Raw genomic sequence first — 12,729 nt, 5'->3', positions numbered from 1 at the left:
AGATTCTCCATTTCCATCAATGGCACAATCTGCATTAATTTCTATAGCCCATCGACATAAATGTATATTTCTAAACTTTCCTTATTTCCAAATATTCGTCGTAGATCTGAACCTACAATTTCTTAATTTCAACTTGATCAGCAAAATTAGTCCTCCCTATCGATCAAATTCTCAATTCCAAACAATTTCTGAGAAAGAGCACATTTGCAGATTCTCCAGCTTAACCACAACTTCAAATTCCCCATGTCATTCAATTTCAGCAAACCTAGCTCTTTCTATCCATTAAACTAACAATTTATAGCAATTGATCAATTCCTGGCAGTTCAGCTATGTGGAGATATTTCTCATTTCTGATATTTGGAAGAACTTCCATTTCCATGAAATTCGCTGCTTGTAGCATCTGCTACTACCCCGAATGTACAAATTTCTCGATTTCTATCAGTTTCTCTATCTCTGCTTATTTCTTACTGTCCATTTGCATTAATCCCTCGATCTCTCCTCAAACCACATTTCCATCAAATCCTCATTCATCTCAGCATGAAATTCCTCAAGTTCTCTCATTATCAGCAAACTTTGTACTCTGCATGTGTCAAATTCTTAATTTGCAGCAGTATGTCATATTCAGCACATTTCCTGAATCTCTGCGTTCAACACAACTTCACTTACTCCATATCCATCAAATTCTGCAACGCTTGCTCTCCGTGCCTCGTGAAATGTCACTTTCAAGCAATTGATCCACTTCCTGCATTTTCTCAATCTGCAAATACTTCTCAATATTTGCATGCTTATCCATTTGCATGAAATTTGCTGCATGTAGCTTTTGCACCTTCTCTGAATGTACAAGTTTCTCCATTTCCATCAGTCTCACTATCTCCACTAATTTCCATTGCCTATCGACATAAATGTCTCTATTTCTAATACTCTCTTGATTTCCAGCTGTTCGTCATTGACCTGAAGCTACAAATTCTCAATGTCCCCTTATCAACAAAAGTACTCTTTTTCAATTGTATTCTCAGTTCCCAGCAATTTCTTATACATTCCCATCATTGACTGCAACTTCAATTTCTCAAAATCATTCAATTTCAGCAAACCTAGCTTTCTGTGTCTATCAAACTGTCAATTTTTGGCAATTGATCAAATTCCGGCATTATCGCTAGCTGCAGATACTTCTCATTTCCAATATTTGGAAGAACTCTCATTCCCATGAAATTGACTCCTTGTAGCATCTGCTCTTTCAAAGACTGTACATATGTCTTAATTTCCATCAATTTCTCTAACACTACTAATTTCTACTGTCCTTTTACTCTAATCTCTCTATTTCTAATAATATCCACATTTCCGCTTTCATCTCAAACTAAAATTCCTTAAATTCTCTCTTTATCAGCAAAGATAGATCTCTGCATCTATCAGATAGTGAATTTTCAGCAGCATGTTGTATTCAGCACATTTCCAGTTTCTCCGCATTCAATGCAACTTCAATTTCGCCATATCCTCCGAATTCGGCAACGCTGGCTCTCTGTGCTTCGGGAAATGTCAATATCAAACAATTGGTCAATGTCTTAAATTTTCGCTACCAGCATGTATTTCCGAATGCATATATTTGCACAATCACCCATTTTTCCGAAATTCGCTCTTAGCAACATTTGCTCGTTCACAGACAGCACAAGTTTCTCCTTTGTCATCAAATTCTCCATCTCCAATAATTTCTACTGCCCACCTGCATTAATGCCTCTAATGTTAACAGTCTACACATTTTGAAATGTTCATTGTTCGAATAAGCCTTCAAACACTTCATTTGAATATTTGTCAAGACATCGGTTCCTCTATATCCATCAAGTACTCAGATTCTTGCAAATAATCGAATTCTGCATATTTCCAGCTTCTCAGCATTAACCACACCTTCAATTTCTCCATAACGTTGAATATAAGCAAACGCTGGCTAGTATCAAGCAAAATATCAATTTCTACTCATTGATCAGATTGTAGGATTTTCTCTATTTACACATTTTTCTCATTCCCCATGTTTGTATAATCTCCCATTTGAAGGAAATTCGCTGCTAATAGCTGTTTCTCATTCTCTGATTGTACAAGATTCTCCATATCCATCAATGGCACAATCTCCATTAATTTCTACAGCCCATCGACATAAATGTCTATTTCTAAACTTTCCTTATTTCCAACTATTCGTCGTAGCTCTGAACCTACAATTTCTCGATTTCCCCATTATCAGCAAAACTAGTCCTCCCTATCGATCAAATTCTCAATTCCAAACAATTTCTGAGAAAGAGCACATTTGCAGATTCTCCAGCTTAACCACAACTTCAAATTCCCCATGTCATTCAATTTCAGCAAACCTAGCTCTTTCTATCCATTAAACTAACAATTTCTAGCAATTGATCAATTCCTGGAAGTTCAGCTATGTGGAGATATTTCTCATTTCTGATATTTGGAAGAACTTCCATTTCCATGAAATTCACTCCTTGTAGCATGTGCTCCTGCCCCGAATGTACAAATTTCTCGATTTTTATCAGTTTCTCTAAATCTGCTTAATTCTTACTGTCCATTTGCATTAATCTCTCGATCTCTCCTCAAACCACATTTCCATCAAATCCTCATTCATCTCAACATGAAATTCCTCAAGTTCTCTCATTATCAGCAAACTTTGTACTCTGCATGTGTCAAATTCTTAATTTGCAGCAGTATGTCATATTCAGCACATTTCCTGAATCTCTGCGTTCAACACAACTTCACTTACTCCATATCCATCAAATTCTGCAACGCTTGCTCTCCGTGCCTCGTGAAATGTCACTTTCAAGCAATTGATCCACTTCCTGCATTTTCTCAATCTGCAAATACTTCTCAATATTTGCATGCTTATCCATTTGCATGAAATTTGCTGCATGTAGCTTTTGCACCTTCTCTGAATGTACAAGTTTCTCCATTTCCATCAGTCTCACTATCTCCACTAATTTCCATTGCCTATCGACATAAATGTCTCTATTTCTAATACTCTCTTGATTTCCAGCTGTTCGTCATTGACCTGAAGCTACAAATTCTCAATGTCCCCTTATCAACAAAAGTACTCTTTTTCAATTGTATTCTCAGTTCCCAGCAATTTCTTATACATTCCCATCATTGACTGCAACTTCAATTTCTCAAAATCATTCAATTTCAGCAAACCTAGCTTTCTGTGTCTATCAAACTGTCAATTTTTGGCAATTGATCAAATTCCGGCATTATCGCTAGCTGCAGATACTTCTCATTTCCAATATTTGGAAGAACTCTCATTCCCATGAAATTGACTCCTTGTAGCATCTGCTCTTTCAAAGAATGTACATATGTCTTAATTTCCATCAATTTCTCTAACACTACTAATTTCTACTGTCCTTTTACTCTAATCTCTCTATTTCTAATAATATCCACATTTCCGCTTTCATCTCAAACTAAAATTCCTTAAATTCTCTCTTTATCAGCAAAGATAGATCTCTGCATCTATCAGATAGTGAATTTTCAGCAGCATGTTGTATTCAGCACATTTCCAGTTTCTCCGCATTCAATGCAACTTCAATTTCGCCATATCCTCCGAATTCGGCAACGCTGGCTCTCTGTGCTTCGGGAAATGTCAATATCAAACAATTGGTCAACGTCTTAAATTTTCGCTACCAGCATGTATTTCCGAATGCATATATTTGCACAATCACCCATTTTTCCGAAATTCGCTCTTAGCAACATTTGCTCGTTCACAGACAGCACAAGTTTCTCCTTTGTCATCAAATTCTCCATCTCCAATAATTTCTACTGCCCACCTGCATTAATGCCTCTAATGTTAACAGTCTACACATTTTGAAATGTTCATTGTTCGAATAAGCCTTCAAACACTTCATTTGAATATTTGTCAAGACATCGGTTCCTCTATATCCATCAAGTACTCAGATTCTTGCAAATAATCGAATTCTGCATGTTTCCAGCTTCTCAGCATTAACCACACCTTCAATTTCTCCATAACGTTGAATATAAGCAAACGCTGGCTAGTATCAAGCAAAATATCAATTTCTACTCATTGATCAGATTGTAGGATTTTCTCTATTTACACATTTTTCTCATTCCCCATGTTTGTATAATCTCCCATTTGAAGGAAATTCGCTGCTAATAGCCGTTTCTCATTCTCTGATTGTACAAGATTCGCCATATCCAACAATGGCACAATCTCCATTAATTTCTACAACCCATCGACATAAATGTCTATTTCTAAACTTTCCTTATTTCCAACTATTCGTCGTAGCTCTGAACCTACAATTTCTCGATTTCCCCATTATCAGCAAAACTAGTCCTCCCTATCGATCAAATTCTCAATTCCAAACAATTTCTGAGAAAGAGCACATTTGCAGATTCTCCAGCTTAACCACAACTTCAAATTCCCCATGTCATTCAATTTCAGCAAACCTAGCTCTTTCTATCCATTAAACTAACAATTTATAGCAATTGATCAATTCCTGGCAGTTCAGCTATGTGGAGATATTTCTCATTTCTGATATTTGGAAGAACTTCCATTTCCATGAAATTCGCTGCTTGTAGCATCTGCTACTACCCCGAATGTACAAATTTCTCGATTTCTATCAGTTTCTCTATCTCTGCTTATTTCTTACTGTCCATTTGCATTAATCCCTCGATCTCTCCTCAAACCACATTTCCATCAAATCCTCATTCATCTCAGCATGAAATTCCTCAAGTTCTCTCATTATCAGCAAACTTTGTACTCTGCATGTGTCAAATTCTTAATTTGCAGCAGTATGTCATATTCAGCACATTTCCTGAATCTCTGCGTTCAACACAACTTCACTTACTCCATATCCATCAAATTCTGCAACGCTTGCTCTCCGTGCCTCGTGAAATGTCACTTTCAAGCAATTGATCCACTTCCTGCATTTTCTCAATCTGCAAATACTTCTCAATATTTGCATGCTTATCCATTTGCATGAAATTTGCTGCATGTAGCTTTTGCACCTTCTCTGAATGTACAAGTTTCTCCATTTCCATCAGTCTCACTATCTCCACTAATTTCCATTGCCTATCGACATAAATGTCTCTATTTCTAATACTCTCTTGATTTCCAGCTGTTCGTCATTGACCTGAAGCTACAAATTCTCAATGTCCCCTTATCAACAAAAGTACTCTTTTTCAATTGTATTCTCAGTTCCCAGCAATTTCTTATACATTCCCATCATTGACTGCAACTTCAATTTCTCAAAATCATTCAATTTCAGCAAACCTAGCTTTCTGTGTCTATCAAACTGTCAATTTTTGGCAATTGATCAAATTCCGGCATTATCGCTAGCTGCAGATACTTCTCATTTCCAATATTTGGAAGAACTCTCATTCCCATGAAATTGACTCCTTGTAGCATCTGCTCTTTCAAAGACTGTACATATGTCTTAATTTCCATCAATTTCTCTAACACTACTAATTTCTACTGTCCTTTTACTCTAATCTCTCTATTTCTAATAATATCCACATTTCCGCTTTCATCTCAAACTAAAATTCCTTAAATTCTCTCTTTATCAGCAAAGATAGATCTCTGCATCTATCAGATAGTGAATTTTCAGCAGCATGTTGTATTCAGCACATTTCCAGTTTCTCCGCATTCAATGCAACTTCAATTTCGCCATATCCTCCGAATTCGGCAACGCTGGCTCTCTGTGCTTCGGGAAATGTCAATATCAAACAATTGGTCAATGTCTTAAATTTTCGCTACCAGCATGTATTTCCGAATGCATATATTTGCACAATCACCCATTTTTCCGAAATTCGCTCTTAGCAACATTTGCTCGTTCACAGACAGCACAAGTTTCTCCTTTGTCATCAAATTCTCCATCTCCAATAATTTCTACTGCCCACCTGCATTAATGCCTCTAATGTTAACAGTCTACACATTTTGAAATGTTCATTGTTCGAATAAGCCTTCAAACACTTCATTTGAATATTTGTCAAGACATCGGTTCCTCTATATCCATCAAGTACTCAGATTCTTGCAAATAATCGAATTCTGCATATTTCCAGCTTCTCAGCATTAACCACACCTTCAATTTCTCCATAACGTTGAATATAAGCAAACGCTGGCTAGTATCAAGCAAAATATCAATTTCTACTCATTGATCAGATTGTAGGATTTTCTCTATTTACACATTTTTCTCATTCCCCATGTTTGTATAATCTCCCATTTGAAGGAAATTCGCTGCTAATAGCCGTTTCTCATTCTCTGATTGTACAAGATTCTCCATATCCATCAATGGCACAATCTCCATTAATTTCTACAGCCCATCGACATAAATGTCTATTTCTAAACTTTCCTTATTTCCAACTATTCGTCGTAGCTCTGAACCTACAATTTCTCGATTTCCCCATTATCAGCAAAACTAGTCCTCCCTATCGATCAAATTCTCAATTCCAAACAATTTCTGAGAAAGAGCACATTTGCAGATTCTCCAGCTTAACCACAACTTCAAATTCCCCATGTCATTCAATTTCAGCAAACCTAGCTCTTTCTATCCATTAAACTAACAATTTCTAGCAATTGATCAATTCCTGGAAGTTCAGCTATGTGGAGATATTTCTCATTTCTGATATTTGGAAGAACTTCCATTTCCATGAAATTCACTCCTTGTAGCATGTGCTCCTGCCCCGAATGTACAAATTTCTCGATTTTTATCAGTTTCTCTAAATCTGCTTAATTCTTACTGTCCATTTGCATTAATCTCTCGATCTCTCCTCAAACCACATTTCCATCAAATCCTCATTCATCTCAACATGAAATTCCTCAAGTTCTCTCATTATCAGCAAACTTTGTACTCTGCATGTGTCAAATTCTTAATTTGCAGCAGTATGTCATATTCAGCACATTTCCTGAATCTCTGCGTTCAACACAACTTCACTTACTCCATATCCATCAAATTCTGCAACGCTTGCTCTCCGTGCCTCGTGAAATGTCACTTTCAAGCAATTGATCCACTTCCTGCATTTTCTCAATCTGCAAATACTTCTCAATATTTGCATGCTTATCCATTTGCATGAAATTTGCTGCATGTAGCTTTTGCACCTTCTCTGAATGTACAAGTTTCTCCATTTCCATCAGTCTCACTATCTCCACTAATTTCCATTGCCTATCGACATAAATGTCTCTATTTCTAATACTCTCTTGATTTCCAGCTGTTCGTCATTGACCTGAAGCTACAAATTCTCAATGTCCCCTTATCAACAAAAGTACTCTTTTTCAATTGTATTCTCAGTTCCCAGCAATTTCTTATACATTCCCATCATTGACTGCAACTTCAATTTCTCAAAATCATTCAATTTCAGCAAACCTAGCTTTCTGTGTCTATCAAACTGTCAATTTTTGGCAATTGATCAAATTCCGGCATTATCGCTAGCTGCAGATACTTCTCATTTCCAATATTTGGAAGAACTCTCATTCCCATGAAATTGACTCCTTGTAGCATCTGCTCTTTCAAAGAATGTACATATGTCTTAATTTCCATCAATTTCTCTAACACTACTAATTTCTACTGTCCTTTTACTCTAATCTCTCTATTTCTAATAATATCCACATTTCCGCTTTCATCTCAAACTAAAATTCCTTAAATTCTCTCTTTATCAGCAAAGATAGATCTCTGCATCTATCAGATAGTGAATTTTCAGCAGCATGTTGTATTCAGCACATTTCCAGTTTCTCCGCATTCAATGCAACTTCAATTTCGCCATATCCTCCGAATTCGGCAACGCTGGCTCTCTGTGCTTCGGGAAATGTCAATATCAAACAATTGGTCAACGTCTTAAATTTTCGCTACCAGCATGTATTTCCGAATGCATATATTTGCACAATCACCCATTTTTCCGAAATTCGCTCTTAGCAACATTTGCTCGTTCACAGACAGCACAAGTTTCTCCTTTGTCATCAAATTCTCCATCTCCAATAATTTCTACTGCCCACCTGCATTAATGCCTCTAATGTTAACAGTCTACACATTTTGAAATGTTCATTGTTCGAATAAGCCTTCAAACACTTCATTTGAATATTTGTCAAGACATCGGTTCCTCTATATCCATCAAGTACTCAGATTCTTGCAAATAATCGAATTCTGCATGTTTCCAGCTTCTCAGCATTAACCACACCTTCAATTTCTCCATAACGTTGAATATAAGCAAACGCTGGCTAGTATCAAGCAAAATATCAATTTCTACTCATTGATCAGATTGTAGGATTTTCTCTATTTACACATTTTTCTCATTCCCCATGTTTGTATAATCTCCCATTTGAAGGAAATTCGCTGCTAATAGCCGTTTCTCATTCTCTGATTGTACAAGATTCGCCATATCCATCAATGGCACAATCTCCATTAATTTCTACAACCCATCGACATAAATGTCTATTTCTAAACTTTCCTTATTTCCAACTATTCGTCGTAGCTCTGAACCTACAATTTCTCGATTTCCCCATTATCAGCAAAACTAGTCCTCCCTATCGATCAAATTCTCAATTCCAAACAATTTCTGAGAAAGAGCACATTTGCAGATTCTCCAGCTTAACCACAACTTCAAATTCCCCATGTCATTCAATTTCAGCAAACCTAGCTCTTTCTATCCATTAAACTAACAATTTCTAGCAATTGATCAATTCCTGGAAGTTCAGCTATGTGGAGATATTTCTCATTTCTGATATTTGGAAGAACTTCCATTTCCATGAAATTCACTCCTTGTAGCATGTGCTCCTGCCCCGAATGTACAAATTTCTCGATTTTTATCAGTTTCTCTAAATCTGCTTAATTCTTACTGTCCATTTGCATTAATCTCTCGATCTCTCCTCAAACCACATTTCCATCAAATCCTCATTCATCTCAACATGAAATTCCTCAAGTTCTCTCATTATCAGCAAACTTTGTACTCTGCATGTGTCAAATTCTTAATTTGCAGCAGTATGTCATATTCAGCACATTTCCTGAATCTCTGCATTCAACACAACTTCAATTACTCCATATCCATCAAAATCTGCAACGCTTGCTCTCCGTGCCTCGTGAAATGTCACTTTCAAGCAATTGATCAACTTCCTGCATTTTCGCAATCTGCAAATACTTCTCAATATTTGCATGATCTTCCATTTGCATGAAATTTGCTGCATGTAGCTTTTGCGCCTTCTCTGAATGTACAAGTTTCTCCATTTCCATCAATCTCACTATCTCCACTAATTTCCATTGCCTATCGACATAAATGTCTCTATTTCTAATACTCTCTTGATTTCCAGCTGTTCGTCATTGACCTGAAGCTACAAATTCTGAATGTCCCCTTATCAGCAAAAGTACTCTTTTTCAAATGTATTCTCAGTTCCCAGCAATTTCTTATACATTCCCATCATTGACTGCAACTTCAATTTCTCAAAATCATTCAATTTCAGCAAACCTAGCTTTCTTTGTCTATCAAACTGTCAATTTTTGGCAATTGATCAAATTCCGGCATTATCGCTAGCTGCAGATACTTCTCATTTCCAATATTTGGAAGAACTCTCGTTCCCATGAAATTGACTCCGTGTAGCATCTGCTCTTTCAAAGAATGTACATATGTCTTCATTTCCATCAATTTCTCTAACACTACTAATTTCTACTGTCCTTTTCCTCTAATCTCTCTATTTCTAATAATATCCACATTTCCGCTTTCATCTCAAACTAATATTCCTCAAATTCTCTCTTTATCAGCAAAGATAGATCTCTGCATCTATCAAATAGTGAATTTTCAGCAGCATGTTATATTCAGCACATTTCCAGTTTCTCCGCATTCAATGTAACTTCAATTTCGCCATATCCTCCAAATTCAGCAACGCTGGCTCTCTGTGCTTCGGGAAATGTCAATATGCAACAATTGGTCAACGCCTTAAATTTTCCCACCAGCATGTATTTCCAAATCCATATATTTGCACAATCACCCACTTTCCCGAAACTCGCTCTTAGCAACATTTGCTCGTTCACAGACAGCACAAGTTTCTCCTTTGTCATCAATTTATCCATCTCCAATAATTTCTACTGTCCACCTGCATTAATGCCTCTAATGTTAACAGTCTACACATTTTGAAATGTTCATTGTTCGAATAAGCCTTCAATCACTTCATTTGAATATTTGTCAAGCCATCGGTTCCTCTATATCCATCAAGTCCTCAGTTTCTTGCAATTAATCGAATTCTGCATAATTCCAACTTCTCAGCATTAACCACACCTTCAATTTCTCCATAACGTTGAATATAAGCAAACGCTGGCTAGTATCAAGCAAAATATCAATTTCAACTCATTGATCAGATTGTAGGATTTTCTCTATTTGCAGATTTTTCTCATTCCCCATGTTTGTATAATCTCCCATTTGAAGGAAATTCGCTGCTAATAGCTGTTTCTCATTCTCTGACTGTACAAGATTCTCCATTTCCATCAATGGCACAATCTCCATTAATTTCTACAGCCCATCGACATAAATGTCTATTTCTAAACTTTCCTTATTTCCAACTATTCGTCGTAGCTCTGAACCTTCAATTTCTCGATTTCCCCATTATCAGCAAAACTAGTCCTCCCTATCGATCAAATTCTCAATTCCAAACAATTTCTGAGAAAGAGCACATTTACAGATTCTCCAGCTTAACCACAACTTCAAATTCCCCATGTCGTTCAATTTCAGCAAACCTAGCTCTTTCTATCCATTAAACTAACAATTTCTAGCAATTGATCAATTCCTGGCAGTTCAGCTATGTGGAGATATTTCTCATTTCTGATATTTGGAAGAACTTCCATTTCCATGAAATTCGCTGCTTGTAGCATCTGCTCCTACCCCGAATGTACAAATTTCTCGATTTCTATCAGTTTCTCTATCTCTGCTTATTTCTTACTGTCCATTTGCATTAATCTCTCGATCTCTCCTCAAACCACATTTCCATCAAATCCTCATTCATCTCAACATGAAATTCCTCAAGTTCTCTGATTATCAGCAAACTTTGTACTCTGCATGTGTCAAATTCTTAATTTGCAGCAGTATGTCATATTCAGCACATTTCCTCAATCTCTGCATTCAACACAACTTCACTTACTCCATATCCATCAAATTCTGCAATGCTTGCTCTCCGTGCCTCGTGAAACTTCACTTGCAAGCATTTGATCAACTTCCTGCATTATCTCAATCTGCAAATACGTCTCAATATTTGCATGATCTTCCATTTGCATGAAATTTGCTGCATGAAGCTTTTGCGCCTTCTCTGAATGTACAAGTTTCTCCATTTTCATCAATCTCACTATCTCCACTAATTTCCATTGCCTATCGACATAAATGTCTCTATTTCTAATACTCTCTTGATTTCCAGCTGTTCGTCATTGACCTGAAGCTACAAATTCTCAATGTCCCCTTATCAGCAAAAGTACTCTTTTTCAATTGTATTCTCAGTTCCCAGCAATTTCTTATACATTCCCATCATTGACTGCAACTTCAATTTCTCAAAATCATTCAATTTCAGCAAACCTAGCTTTCTGTGTCTATCAAACTGTCAATTTTTGGCAATTGATCAAATTCCGGCATTATCGCTAGCTGCAGATACTTCTCATTTCCAATATTTGGAAGAACGCTCGTTCCCATGAAATTGACTCCTTGTAGCATCTGATCTTTCAAAGAATGTATATATGTCTTCATTTCCATCAATTTCTCTAACACTACTAATATCTACTGTCCTTTTCCTCTATCTCTCTATTTCTAATAATATCCACATTTCCGCTTTCATCTCAAACTAAAATTCCTCAAATTCTCTCTTTATCAGCAAAGATAGATCTCTGCATCTATCAAGTAGTGAATTTTTAGCAGCATGTTATATTCAGCACATTTCCAGTTTCTCCGCATTCAATGCAACTTCAATTTCGCCATATCCTCCAAATTCAGCAACGCTGGCTCTCTGTGCTTCGGGAAATGTCAATATCAAACAATTGGTCAACGTCTTAAATTTTCACTACCAACATGTATTTCCGATTCCTTATATTTGCACAATCACCCATTTTCCCGAAATTCGCTCTTAGCAACATTTGCTCGTTCACAGACAGCACAAGTTTTTCCTTTGTCATCAAATTCTCCATCTCCAATAATTTCTACTGTCCACCTCATTAATGCCTCTAATGTTAACAGTCTACACATTTTGAAATGTTCATTGTTCGAATAAGCCTTCAATCACTTCATTTGAATATTTGTCAAGACATCGGTTCCTCTATATCCATCAAGTACTCAGATTCTTGCAAATAATCGAATTCTGCATATTTCCAGCTTCTCAGCATTAACCACACCTTCAATTTCTCCATAACGTTGAATATAAGCAAACGCTGGCTAGTATCAAGCAAAATATCAATTTCTACTCATTGATCAGATTGTAGGATTTTCTCTATTTACACATTTTTCTCATTCCCCATGTTTGTATAATCTCCCATTTGAAGGAAATTCGCTGCTAATAGCCGTTTCTCATTCTCTGATTGTACAAGATTCTCCATATCCATCAATGGCACAATCTCCATTAATTTCTACAGCCCATTGACATAAATGTCTATTTCTAAACTTTCCTTATTTCCAACTATTCGTCGTAGCTCTGAACCTACAATTTCTCGATTTCCCCATTATCAGCAAAACTAGTCCTCCCTATCGATCAAATTCTCAATTCCAAACAATTTCTGAGAAAGA

This window comes from Carcharodon carcharias, chromosome 8 (genome assembly GCF_017639515.1).
Source record: "Carcharodon carcharias isolate sCarCar2 chromosome 8, sCarCar2.pri, whole genome shotgun sequence".
NCBI classification, from domain to species: Eukaryota; Metazoa; Chordata; class Chondrichthyes; order Lamniformes; family Lamnidae; genus Carcharodon; species Carcharodon carcharias.
Note: the sequence above shows the minus strand (reverse complement) of the source record.